The following is a 14,994-nucleotide window of genomic DNA, read 5'->3' on the forward strand; positions in this document are numbered from 1 at the left end:
AGCATCTGTATAAAAAATATAACTTCCTTTTCCTCTTTTTAAATCAAGTTTAATTACGATTGTATTGCTGAGATCTATAGTACTTTATTTTTGCTGAACTAATTTTCTCATCTTTATCACCATCATCGAATTTTCTATTCTGGATTTGATATAAATACAATTTATCGAACACGAGATTAAACAAGTTTGTAATCTCTATTCTTTGCATTATTTGGAGTTTTAAAAAGATGCAAATATGTTTTTGGAAAACGTATTACAAGGTCTATCTTTCATTTTTTGGTATATATCATGGCCTACTATATTTACGGCAGTAATCATACATTTTTGAGGGAGATATTAAAAGGCCTATTTTTACTGCAAAAAATGGTTGCGCTAAATATATAATTTATAAATTGCAACTTAAATCATTATTTTTAAGTTCAGAAGACGATGCTATAAACATAAAAACGAAGTTTTTTGCATCAGTAAAAGATCTCAAAGATTATTATAAAGGTTTTTGTACAGTTAAAAAATATAAATATTAAAATTTATTCAACAGTAAAACTGAAAAAACTAACAACTACAAATTTATATCCGGGCCAACAACACGAGTTTCGAAGTGGAGGGGCATAATCGTCGACTTATCTAGAAATTTCTAAAAAAATAGAAAAAAAGCTCCATTAGAAAAAAAAAGCTGTGATAGTATCGTCGGCTCTGTATATATATAAAATCAAAAAAAAGTCTGTTTATATATTTAATTTAAGACGAAGCGCAACGCAGAGTACGGACGTGCATTTTTAGAAAGAAGTTTTGTAACTGAAATAAAATATAGCAAAAACATTTGCTCAAAAATACAATCTTTTTTGATGAGAAATCTTTGTTGTTTCCTAGGAAACCGGTAACAACTAATTTAAAGGATATCCATGCTGCCTTTTCTTTTGTTTCCATTTTGTCCACAAATTTAGGATCTCTCATAAGTTTTCTAATGTCTGGTCCGATAAAGATTCCTTCCTTTAGCTTTACCTCGGATAAACCAGGAAACTGCCCACAAAAATTTTGTAAGTCTCCCCTTCTTTTGGCAATGCCATAACAAACTGTTTCATCAGCCCCAACTTAATGTGAAGTGGTGGAAATAACACCTTTTTGGGATCCACAAGGCTTTTTCTCTCAATGTTTTTAAACTCTATTTCTAAGGTTTTTTTCATGGGCCAAACTTTTTTTATGTAGTGCTGCTTTCTGTCTCGACTGTCCCATTCAAAGAGAAAGCAAGGGAACTTTGTATAGCCGATTTGTTGACCAAGCAGCATTGAAATAACTTTTAAATCCCCACACAGTTTCCATTTGTGATCTGAGTAGCTGAGTTTGTTTAAAACCAATTCAAGGTTTTTGTAACATTCTTTTAAGTGCACCGAGTTTCCAACTGACATAGAAGCATACTGATTGCCGTTGTGCAGAAGTACTGCTTTAAGGCTCCTTTTTGATGAATCGATTTAAGGCTCCTTCTTGATGAATCGATAAAAAGTCTCCACTCATCAAGAGCATATTAGAATTTAAAACATGCCATAAGTCCAGGAACATCACTATAAATACCAGGTCATCTTCTTAAGAGAAGAAAGATACAAATTCCTTTTCCCGTGATCGATTACAAGAAAAGGGTGTTCCCAGAGTCAACATATTTTTATCTTTCAATCTAGATTCTAAAACTTCTGCTGAGTCTTTCGGAAGACCTAGGTCTCCAAATAAATCGTTCAGTTCAGATTGTAGGAATGTAATAGGATCGGTTGTGCCAGGATCGTAGCAATTACTGTCTTCTTCACTATCACCTTGCTGAGCCAATATCTTGTGATCATCTAAAATATCATCCAAAGAATCTGGAGGAGTGGGTTTTGGTACTCCAGGTCCATGAGGAATAGGGAGAATGGCTTATTGAATGTTTGGGTAGAAATATCCTTTTTGTTTTTTAAATTGAAACCTTGTACTTTGCAAGAACAAAAATAACAGTCGTCACTAAAGACTTATCTTGATTGCCTAACTTTATACCAAAATATGCATAATATACCTTTTCAACAAAATCGGAGTTAAACTCATTAAGATTTCTAACTGGTTTAAATCAAACAAACTATCAATAAATATCTAAAAAACTAAATGGATTCTCTTTTACCCAGCTTCAAAAAAAAAAAATCTTCTTTCGAATATACCTTCCTTGTATATTGATAATACTGAAATAAAGAGAGCTAAAGTTACTAATTTCTTGGGTGTTTACATTGATGAAAACCTTACATGGAAAAATCGTGTTAACAACCTAAACAATAAAATTGCTAGAAGTATAGGAATGCTATACAAATCAAGACCTTTTTTAAATAAATGTACTTTAATTCAATTATATTACTCATTTATTCATTGCCATATTAATTATGCTAATCCTGCATGTGGTGGTGTAAACAAAAGTACACTAGAACTTCTTTATCGTTAACAAAAGCATATTGCACGTCTTATAAACTTTAAAGACCGTTTTACTCATGCCAACTTAATTCTTAGTAATAACATACATGAATGTTATATATCTTTTGCATTTATTTATTTTTACTTTCGACGAGAATATACCTATTTAACATAATAAATTTAACAATGTAGTTGAAAAACAAAGCAGTTCTTGACGATAAAACCTTTAGGTCTTCTACAAGATCCCGCGTTCTTTCTCTTACAAACTTAATTAATCTTGTAATCATACTATTATATTATTGAAATTATTATAATTGTAAAACGACTAATATTGTAAAACATTTAAAGAAAGGACAAAAAAAATAATCATAATAATAAAAAAAATAGTAATAATATATAAAGTCCGATTTAATTTCATAATGGTAACGATGAAAACTTGTTGTTCAAATTGTTTCAAATTGTTCAAATATTATAGCAAGCAAATATATTTCAAAAAAATATATAAATTGAGAAGAATATAATATATATAAGCAAAAAAAATTTAGTTATAAAATAAGATAACTTATTAAAAAATTAAAATAGCTTTAGAAAAAGATGACAGATATGGATAAGCAAAATCAAATAAAAATAACATACTCAGAATCCAAACAATATTCCATCTAGAGAAATAATATAATAAAATAAGTTTATTTTTTGTTGATTTTTAAAGGCTTCTACTTCATCTTTTCAAATCTTTCCAATTTAAATTGATTGTGAGTTGTAACAAAATATACTAATAGCAGTTGTGTGATTATACTAGTTTCCTGTTTCTAAATTATTTAGAAAAAGGCAATATGCCCATTTAAAATGATCACACAAAACAAGTGTTGTTCTTGAAAAGTTGAAGTTTTAGAGTTGTCATTTTCAGTTTCTTAATAGTAATTAATAGTAACTCTTTTTCGACGTCTAATATCCAAAATAAGGATCAAGTATGTTCTTCCATGTTTTCACTAGGTTTCGTTAAACCTCCACTTGAGAGTATTTTCATATAATGTGAAGATATTTTGTTAGTTTGATAAAGATCTTGACACAAAAAGGATTTATGTTTATATTTCATTTTTTTTGTTATATACCCAACAATATGAACAGCAACTTCCTTTGAACTTTCACATAAATCATATTCTTATATTTCATTTTGTAATAAAATTAAAGCTGTTTCTAGTTTTTCTTGCATCATTATTTACTGGTACTTCATTCACTTCATTATTTACTGATACTTCATTCACTTTATTATTTACTGGTACTTCATTTACTTCATTATTTACTGGTATTTCATTAATAAACCATGTATTTAAAGCCAGAGATTTTTTAAAGATTTTATGCTGATCATTTTTTTCCGAATTTTTAACTTCTTTTTGTTAATGTTAATTCACCTCCCCAAAGCCAAGAAGGCCACTACAGATGAGGAGGCTACTTAATTGTGGTTATAACCCTCTCTCAACTCCAAAACATGAACCTTCACGAACAAGGCTGCTGCGGGGAGAAACAAGTTGACTTCACGCAAACTAACTACAAACCTTCTACCACTCATCTGCATAAGTTTCCCCAAATGTTTTTCAAGAAGGTCAGTTTAAAATCTGCTGGTTAAAAAGTAATCATATTTTTCTGAAAGCAAACGTTTTATTATAAATGCAGTTCCTTTTTTATGCGACAATTAGTGTATTTGATGTCTAAGCTGAAAGTGACAACTTGTGACATCCTTATAAAGTTGTATTATATTATTCAATTACGCATTAAGTAAAAGTATTTAAAAATTTAGGCTTTTTATGATTTGAAAGGACAGCATTTTCTATGATACTATTGGTATTATATGTATTTTATTAATTTAAAATTGTCCATTAAGTACTTATCATATATAAAAAATTAGCAGCACTTATTTCTTTTCGAAAATAACTTTTAATGGCAGAATATGTGGACTTATACAAAATTTTGAGCCTAATACTTTGTTCATTTTCACCAGGATGTAAGCCAGTTTGAGTAAGTATTTAAGCTTACTTTAAATTAGCCGGAAGTAAGTTTCATCTTTTTCATTAATTTGGTAAAGTAACTGTCAATGAATATCTCCAGCTTTAACATTAACTGTATCCTCAAATTTATTAAAATTAAATGTTGGAAAAAGAAACCTCTTTGAATTTAATAAATATTTTTTGATGTTTTTTAAAATATGTACACTATCAAATAATGAGTAAATTTTTTATTTAGTCTATAATAATAAAAAAATTCTCTCTTTAATTGTACTTTTTAATGAATCTTTAAATGTTTATTGGTTGAATTGTCTGTGATGATAGAATATTTTTTTTCCATTTTTTTAACCCTAATTTTTATACTTATACTTCTCAGTGTAAACTTATTGTTTTGACAAAACCATTAGGGAAGACGAATCAAGTTTTCTTTATGCTTTCAATGTTAGTTGATGATGTTATATTTTCAATAATATTAGGATAAATAATGCCAAAATGTATTTTCTTGAATAAAAAATTTTGAGAACAAATTCTTTCTGTCAAGTCATTTACTAAACAAGTCTTGTTTTTGAAAAACCACTGTTTCATCTAGCAATGAATGATAATAATATCTTTTTGTAAAAATATTTCTTAAACTTGTGTTATTTCTTTAAAGACTCTTCTTTATTCCAAAAATGAAAAAAACAACTTTTTTCAGCTGTGGCCTGGGGAGAAACCATGCATTTTAGGCGAGTGCCCAGGAAATTTGTTGTTTGCGATAAGTATCTAAGTGCCATGGGACAAACTCAAATTTCTGGTAATTTTTTTTTTTTTTTTTTTAAACATCTTTGCTTCCAACAAGGCTGCAAGCAACCACTAATTAAAGTTGGAAGTTACTGGAAGAGAAAAGATGAAGATTGTAGAGCAAGATAACGATTGACGGACGACTTAAAGGATTGCAAATTATATGAATCAGGAAAGCAAGATAAAGGAAGCGAATTCCAATGAGCTGAAGTTCGAGGAAAAAAACTAAAAAAATAAGCGTTTTTGGAGCACCGAGGAACGGTCACAGAAAAAGGAGGAGACTTAATTGAATGACGAGTAACACGAGAATGAATTTTAGTAGATGGCACAAGAGATGCTAACTCTTTAGAGCAGTGCCCTTTATAGTATTTTGTAGAAAAAAGAAAGAGATGCAACATTACGACGATGTGACAATGGTTGGAGGTTGGCTGCAAGAGCAGGTTCAACCTTAGCAGATGCTTATTTTGCAACTGATTTGATATATGGTTTCCAAGAAAGATTGGAAGTAAGAGTTAATCCTAGAAGATGAAGAGTAGATGACTCGTTGAGTACATCACCGTTCATAAATATAGGAAGATCTAAATTATTGCAATAACAATTGGCTGAAAAAAATTGAGTTTTATCTAAATTAAAGTTCACCAGCCACTATGAGCCCCAAGCTGTAGCAGAAGTGAGATCCTTTTCAAGCTCAAATGCCCCCTCTAAGCAATCAGAGAATTTTGTTTTCTTATCACGACAAGAGTAAATGGTAGTATCATCAGCAAACAATGCCACCTTAGATGTGAGAATATCTGGAAGATCGTTGATGTAAATTAAAAAGAGTATAGGGCCAAGGATAGAACCTTGAGGAACCCTTGAAGTTACAGAATAAGAAGAAGAGTGCTGTCCATCGAGGACAACTTTTATGCTAAGATTGGAAAGGAAGGATTCAATAATCTTTAAGGTGTTGCTAGATACACCATAAGAAGAAAGCTTATGGAGAAGACCAGCATGCCAAACTTTATCAAAAGCTTTAGCAATGTCAAGAGCGATGGCCTTAACCTCTCTACCTTAATCTAATGCACGATAAAACCTATCAGTTGTTACTGTTAGCACATCAGCTGCAGAACAAGAAGATCGAAATCCATATTGATGGTCAGAAAGTAAGTTATTAGATTCAAGATGAGAAATTAAGTGTTTGTTAGTTAAAGATTCAAAAACCTAGCTTATGATAGTAAGAAGACTAATGGGATGGTAATTAGACAAAACAGATTGCTCTCCAGAATTTTTGAAGATAGGGATAGCAGATGCCGCTTTCCATCATGCTAAAAAACAAGACTCTGATAAGCACTTGTTGAATAGTTTTGAGAGTATAGACGACAACTCCGGAGAACACTTCTGCAAGACAATAACAGGTATGTTGTCAGGGCCACGATTGGCAATCGCAGCAGCACAGTGTGAGAAAAACCATAGAGGAGAGTGAGGCTTGAACTGGAATTGTCGAGAGGAAACAAAAGATTCCATGCCAGCTTGAATCCATGAAGTTATGTAAGAAGCACATTTGTTGACAGGAAGACAAAATATTTCTACCCAAGGGCCATCACGAAGAAAATCATGGAAAGAATCCCAGTCAGCTTTACTGTAGTAGTAAGAGGTACAATAATAGGGGGATTCAGGTGATGAAGAAGAATGAGATATTAGTTTTAGAGAAATCAAACTGTGATCAGAAGAACCTAAGGGTGAATGTGAAGAAACTGAGCACTGACTAGGATCAGAAAGAAGACATAAGTCGAGCAGAGAAGGTAAATGATAAGGGTTGTCTGGAAAGCGAGTTGGAGAGTTGACTATTTGAGTTAGGAATTGAGAAAGGCAAAAGTGGGTGGGCTTTAATGCCTGCAGAGTTACTGAAACTAGAGCCAAGCCATTCGAGTGGTGAGCATTAAATTTACCGACAACAACGATATTAGCTGATGGATAAAGAGAGAGGGCTTGGTCGATATGATCAGAAATAACATCAAAAAGAGTGCAGTCTTGAGATGAAGGAGAGCGATATAGAACAAAGTGAAAGGCGATAGAGTGAAATGGTGCTAAGCGAAAGGACATAAAAGAATAGTCTGTAGATTCAAATCTAGTTTCACAACAAATGGGTGAATTCTTACGAATGTAAATGCCCAGGCTAAGCATGTGACTATTGTCACATGCTTGGCCTAATATTTATTATATACGAATTTTAGTGAATGATAGGTTTAGAGAACTTGGTGATGATGATGGTTTTTATGTTTTATAGTTTTTAGTGCTTTATTCCTTTTTAAATTTGATTGAAGAACTTGAATCAAAGCATAGATAGTACTCAGAACACTGTTTAATAGCCTAAGCAATTGTCTCATTACTACTAATAAACCCAAAGCCGTAACAAAGGGCTTCAATTGTCACCTCCGCAATGCACACCAAAAGAAAAAACAGGGACACCATCCTTGCGCAACTTGGCACTGGTAATACTTTGATATTTTTCAGCTGTTGATGGAATCAGCCTCTCTAAGAGCTACCACAGAGTTTGGGAAACCTGAATACCAGCCGGCCTCAGAACCATGAAACTGAGTTTTAGAGCTGTACCCTCGTTAGGAGATTATAGAAGGAGTTGCGTAGTCATAAAAACAGAGACACAAGCAAAACCTATGCATTGAGTCAATAAGATCCAGCATTTAATATCCTAAACTGGAAACAACGTATCAAAAATACATCTGTGCCAGCCTAATAGATGAAGAAAGGGAGGGAGAGGGGCTGGTCAACCGATAGAATCCGCTTACCCCTTAAGTCTTTGCCTAGGAGGCCTTCAACAAGACAGTAGCCGGATGCATTTAGCATCTGCCTAAGATGAGTATTTTTATCGAGACACCATCTCTAGCCTTTACTCAACCAAGAGCCCCAAGGCAGTGGGTGTTTTAAGTTGGAGGTGACATCTCCTAGCCTTTGCCTAAAAAGGCGTATCCGACAAGGCAGCCGGACATGAAAAAGATTGTACTGGGTTACATGTTACCAATAGCAGGATAACCTAACCTGGATAACCAGACATGTAGCAGGATAACTTAACTTTTGAAGTTAAGCGGATTAAAAGGTATAAATCTTTTTGTGGTGGAAAAAAAGATGATTTTTTGACAAAAGCTAAAAGCATGGAAAATTTACTGTGTTATCCCAGTGAAAAAGCGCACATGGGATACGCGTGGATTTTTTCCACATGTAACCCATGTGGGGATTATTATTTTGTCCCATGTGGGTTTCATATGGTAAATCCCACATGGATTCCATATGGTAAATCCCATATGGGATACGCGTGGGTTTTTACCATATGTAACCCATATGGAGATTATTATTTTGTCCCATGTGGGTTTCATCTGGTAAATCCCACATGGGTTTTATGTGGTAAATCCTACATGGGATATAGGTGGAAAATACGACATGTTATAGATCTTAAATGCCACATATTTTAATCCAAATGGTATAAAAGTAGTCAATACTAGACAAATGAAAGTCCGAATGCTTCTATGATAATTTTTAAAATTCTTTTAATTTAAAAATTACTTAAATAGTAATTTAAAATTAATCATCGAAGCTTTCAGAGAGGCTTAACTTAATCTGGTATTTGTTACTTTATCCCATTCGGTATTCAAAACGTGTAGCATTTTTGATCTTTTACATGTGATGTTTTCCACCTATAACCTATGTGGGATTTACCTTAAACTATTATGACGAAATTTTATAAAATTAAAAAACGTGTGCAAAATGAATTTATTTAAAAATAAATGCTATTAATCAATACATCCAAAACGAATATTAAAAATATTATTTTTTCTTTTGCGAGTTACACGCCGTTTTTTGTCAATTGAATTAATTAAATCGCTTCGGCTTGTATAATACCAAGGTTTTTAGTATCTTCTAACTTTCTTCAAACATTTTCTAAAAAAAAAAAAATATAAATACAAATATATATAAATATAAATATATATATAGAGAGAGAGACAGAGAGACAGAGAGAGAGAGAGAGAGAGAGAGAGAGAGAGAGAGAGAGAGAGAGAGAGAGAGAGAGAGAGAGAGAGAGAGAGAGAGAGAGAGAGGGAGGGAGAGAGAGAAAAAGAGAGCAATTTTAATAAGGAACCTTATTAGTCGAGCAATTTTAATTATTAGCCAGTTTGAAGTCATTAATGACTACAATATTTCACAAATAATTATTTCCTAATTTATTACTTACAATGACTAACGTTTATGCGTAATGAGCTTGAACCCATGAGGAGAATCCTGAAAAAAAGTGATCAATAAGGATAAGTAGTTAAACAAAAAAACAAAAACAAAAATGTAAAAATCTACTTTTTCAATGATGTAGACTTCAATAATAACAGGCCTTGACATCGCGCAAAATGCCGTACACAGCATTTTAAAGGCATTTTTAAGGCATTTTAATTATTAAAAAAACTTATCGTTAGTTTGACAATATTATTACCTTACAAAGTTAACGCCTTGAACCTTACATCAACATCAAGACGATAACAACGTTATCGTCTTGATGTTGGGCTATCTAATTTATAAACCACATCACATTTTAAAGATATCTAATTTATAAACCACATCACATTTTAAAGATATCTAATTTATAAACCACATCACATTTAAAAGATTTATTAAAAAAGCGCGAACACAAACTTTCGTCTAATGTTAAAAGATGAAAATGTAAACACAGTATTAGGAATTGGCCTTCAGTTTAACAACTTTGTTGCGCGATGTCAAAGCCTGTTATTATAGAAGGCCGCGGTCACACATAATATAATATTCTGAAACTAATAAACAAACATCTAAATTTCTATAAGTAAATTTATTCTTTGATCATTGCCTTCATATCCTATCTTATTTTCATATCATAATCTATTATGGAATTATTTATATCACATATCACAACAATTTTATTAAATTTGTGATGTTCAAATATAAAGTTGTGGGACACTGCAGTGTCCCACAAAGAAATGCAGGTTTGAAAGTCAAATTTTCTTTATTAAAAAAAAAAAAAAAAAATAGGGGGAGATAAGGATGTTTCTGTAACTTTTTTAGGGCTCCAAAACTTTTAACTTTATATATAATAAGGTTCATAAAACTTAAGGGATTAACAAAGTACATTGAGGAACAAAAACAGGATATTTACAGAAACTTTAAAATTTTTAATCTGGAGTACCAAGTGTAATTGGGAATAAAGTCTCTGGGTCCAGTATTCAAAGTAATATGATCTAAAGTAATATATGAATCAAATAAAATGCTTTAAAATGCATGCAGTTATACATATAACTCCTGATAGTTAACTATATGTATAACTAGTTATACATAAAATTTATTATATAAACTTATTTTTTAAGGTTATGCTTGAACAAATTAGAACCAATTAATTCAAATTCAAGATTTAGTTCAAGTTCAAGTTATTTGTTCATTGTTTTTTCACTATTTTATATTTATTTGTTCAAATTTGTTAACTAGTATTAATTCTTACTACAGTAAGAATATTTATCATTGTTGAACGTGATTTTATTAGTAACTTAATTTTACTATCAACATATTTTGACAACACCCTTTACATTTTAAATGATGACAGCTTTACTTTTCTATTGATGTTAAATTTATTACGTTTCAATAACTCAGATTGAATTTTAACTGAATTATTGTAAGCTTTGTAAGGGTTTGTTGTATCTCAAATGGTGTTGTAAATAGAGTAAAAAAAAAATATATATATATAAATATATATATATATATATATATATATATATATATATATATATATATATATATATATACATATATATATATATATATATATATATATATATATATATATATATATATATATATATATATATATATATAGTATTTAGGCTATGGGATCATCCATAAATGATGCCAGTAGATAGAGGGGCAGTGTGAGTTTAACAATAATTGACAATGGGGAGGGGATGTTGAGACCAAAATAATGTCAATTAAAAAATTGAATTAAAAAAAAAAGTAAAATATTTTATTTTAAAAAAAAGTAAAACAATTTATGCTAGCTATGAGCAGGTTTTTGAGGTATTTACACCAACAATGTGGTCTAAAAACTTCTTGCTTTTGTTGCTTAAAACTGTAAAGGATCATAGGAAAAACAATTTAAATTCAGAAATTAGCTTGCTTATCTGAAAGAACAATTTATGTTTTTGTTTTTTTTACTTTTATTACTGTTGAGAATAAATGTATAATTGAACCAGAAAAAATTTGATGGTATATGCATTTTTTATATTATATTAACAATTCAGATATACCATCATAATACGATAACAAAAACTGACACCATTTTCAATGGGAGATGACAAAAAATTGACTGAGTTTGATAAAGGGTGAAGTTGTTCAACAAACCGGGTCATCATCTGACATCATTATGCATAGATGACCCTACGATTTAAGTAAAATAAGTAATCAATTTGCCATATTTCTCTTAAAAAAATGTAAGAAAAAAGCATAGTTATGCTGAGAACCTACCTATTGAGCAAGCTTTGACCACCTATTTTATAAATTTGAGAGACAGAAGTGGAAGTGCGAATCACAAAAGAACTAAAAACAATGCTCTAAATTGATTTTAACTTTGTAGACTAGCATTAATATAGTATTTAGTAATAATACATGATTTTTATAATTTGTATTTATTTCCATTAATTATCAGTTGTCAGTCTCCATTTTATAAAATGAATTAAAAAACTATTTATTTATAGTATAATAATAATACATAAATACTAGTTTCCTAATGCTATTATCATCACAATGTTAATGGTATTCGTTTTAAAGTAAAATTTTGTATCAATTTTATTGTTTTAATGTTATATTTATATATATATATATATATATATATATATATATATATATATATATATATATATATATATATATATATATCTATGTATATATATGTATATATATGCATATATATGTATATATATGTATATATGTATGTATATATACATATATATATATATATATATATATATATATACATATATATATATATATATATATATATATATATATATATATATATATATATATATATATATATTATTTTTACTTTATTTACAACACCATTTGATATACAACAAACCCCTACAAAGCTTACAATAATTCAGTTAAGATTCAATCTGAGTTATTGAAACGTAATAAATTTAACATCAATAACAACATAAAATCACGTTCAACAATGATAAACATTCTTACTGTAGTAAAATATAGTACTAACTGATAAATTTGAACAAATAAATATAATATTAACAAAAATAATGAATAAATAAGAACATTAACTTGAACTTTAACTAAATCTTGAATTTGAATTAATTGGTACTAATTTATTCAAGCATAACCTTAAAAAATAAGTTTTTATAACAAATTATATGTATAACTAGTTATACATATAGTTAACTATCAGGAGTTATATGTATAACTATATGCATTCTAAAGCATATTATTTTATTTAAACATTACTTAGATCATATTACTTTGAAAACTGGTCCCAGAGGCTTTATTATCAATAACACTGTGGTACTCCAGATTAAAAATTGAAAAGTTTCTGTAAATATCCTGTTTTTGTTCCTCCATGTAGTTCGTAAGTCCCTTAAGTCTTAAGGACCTTATTACATCTAAAGTTAAAAGTTTTGGGGCATAAAAAAAGTTACAGAAACCCATCCTATTTTTTTCTTTTTTTAATAAAGAAAATTGGGAATTCTTTGACTTTCAAACCTGCATTTCTTTGTGGGACACTGCAGTGTCCCATGCATGCAAGATTGGTTTTTGACAACATTTCAACTTGCATCAGTTAATTGTTTGCAAATAATTTACTCAAGATCTATATTCAAATAACTATTATATTATCCTAATAATACGTCTATTTGCACAAATTTTAATCTTATTTCTATAAGGAAAGATAAAAATTATTCGTGGTACTTACATACTTGCTTGCCATTCTCTTTATTAATATAAAATATTTTCACACAATATAAACGTAACGCAATGCAATGTCGATTAAAAAAATTTTTTTTTAGTTTTTTTTTTAGTTTCCAGCTTTCAAATTAATTTCCATGCAAATCCCACAGGAAACCCACGTGGGATTTCCCATGTGTGTAAATACCATATGGTTCCCACATGTAACCCATGTGGGATTACCCACATGGGTTTAAGGTGACAAATTTCCATACGGATACCACATGGAAAAATCCGTCCCACATAAATCCCATCAATCCCACACGGAACCCACGCGTAACCCATGTGGGACGCGGTTTTATTTTTCACTGGGATGGCACCGAAAATGAGAGTTTGATTTGGCTTCAAATAATTTAATACTGGCTTCAAATAAGGATAACTTGCAAAAAGTTAAGGTAACTAGAGCTAACTTAACCCCGTCCCAACCCCTATTTTCCCCTATTTTTAGAACTACGTCTCATTAAATTTTTTTTTAAGTTCTATCATGATTAAATCAAAATTTATTGACAGGTTTTAAAAATATCCTTTTGTTTAAAATTTATGATCATAAGAAGTTTAAAGTTCCTATCATTTATCCCCTGGACGATCTTCTCTAACACCACCAAATTGCATTATAAAAATCATGTCCGAGAGCATGTATTTCAAGTTTCAAAGCGAAATTACAAACGGAAGTATTAACTTTATTAAATGCTTACGACTATTGCTATTTCAGTTGTTACTATTTTTAGAATTCAGTTACTACAATTACTATTTCAAAATTTAACAATTATCAACGTCTAGCCTTTGCTAATTGTTAATTAGCAAATTCCACATCGCTTTACGAAGTAAAAAAGATGAAAGAATTTGACGGCGATCGTAAAGTCAACACCCTCTTCAGTGCACTATGAAGCGAAAAGCTCAAAAAATGGCCATAAATGGAATTTTTTTAATACTCCATTTTCATTAATTTTTTTTTACAACTTATTAAAAAAAATATCAAATGATAAGAATTTTGGTTCTCTCATGTCTACTATCCTAGTCAGAGAAGCATTTTTTCCTACCTAGTAGAAGGTAAAAAAAGTTCGCTAAAATTCGCGAACTCTTCATACTTTTCTAATTTTTATTTTTTTTACTCATTTAGATGATTTTTTTATTCTTTTTTTATCATAAAGCTTTATTTAGGCATTCTTTTAACTTTGTTCAAAAGTAAAAAGCTTAATTTATTGAATATAGCTTTGGCCAAATGAGTAATTAAAATATTAGGTGAAAATATAAGTTTTCCGATAAATATTGTTTTTGAAAATAATATATCTCAAAAGTTCCGCAGAGTTCCACCCTAAAATGACTTTTTTATCCTAGGGGATGTTATGATGGATAACCAGAAAAAAATCAGCTGCCCCAAAATTGCCCGAAATGGATTTATGGGCAGAAGTATAAAAAAAAAAATCTGTGTAAAATATTTCCCCCCCCCCCCCTAAATGAGGGGGTTGTAAACTCTACGTGGTCATTACTTCTGAACGCCAAAAGATTTTTCTCTGAACTTTGAATTCTATTGATAAAATTAAAATTTATTTTGAGTTTTGAAAACAATTATGTTTAAAATACCGCCCCCGCCCCTCTCAAAGGTTTGGATGGGACCGTGATTTGGGTTCTTCATGTTCCCAAGCTCTAATAACCGTAATATTTTGTAACACATCCTCATTTGACAATTGTATTAAAATAAAAAATTTGGGAGTTCACATCATACCTGGAAAAGTGTTTCATCCGTATTTCTTGAATCTCGAATATAGATGTTGCTAAAAGG

The 14,994-nt window shown here is 30.1% G+C and overlaps 1 protein-coding gene and 1 long non-coding RNA gene across 3 annotated transcripts in view; one reads left to right on the plus strand and one right to left on the minus strand.

The window, feature by feature from the left end:
- The window catches only part of LOC100213255 (uncharacterized), a 51,278-nt gene that overhangs the window by 6,694 nt on the left and 29,590 nt on the right, over positions 1-14,994 (plus strand). The window lies entirely within an intron of this gene.
- On the minus strand, positions 9,000-13,417 carry LOC136085154 (uncharacterized). Its single transcript, XR_010641126.1, has 3 exons — positions 13,180-13,417; positions 9,430-9,476; positions 9,000-9,137 (listed from the first exon to the last, which is right to left on the minus strand). It is a non-coding gene; the product is annotated as an uncharacterized LOC136085154 (long non-coding RNA).

This window comes from Hydra vulgaris, chromosome 09 (assembly GCF_038396675.1).
Source record: "Hydra vulgaris chromosome 09, alternate assembly HydraT2T_AEP".
Lineage (NCBI taxonomy): Eukaryota > Metazoa > Cnidaria > Hydrozoa > Anthoathecata > Hydridae > Hydra > Hydra vulgaris.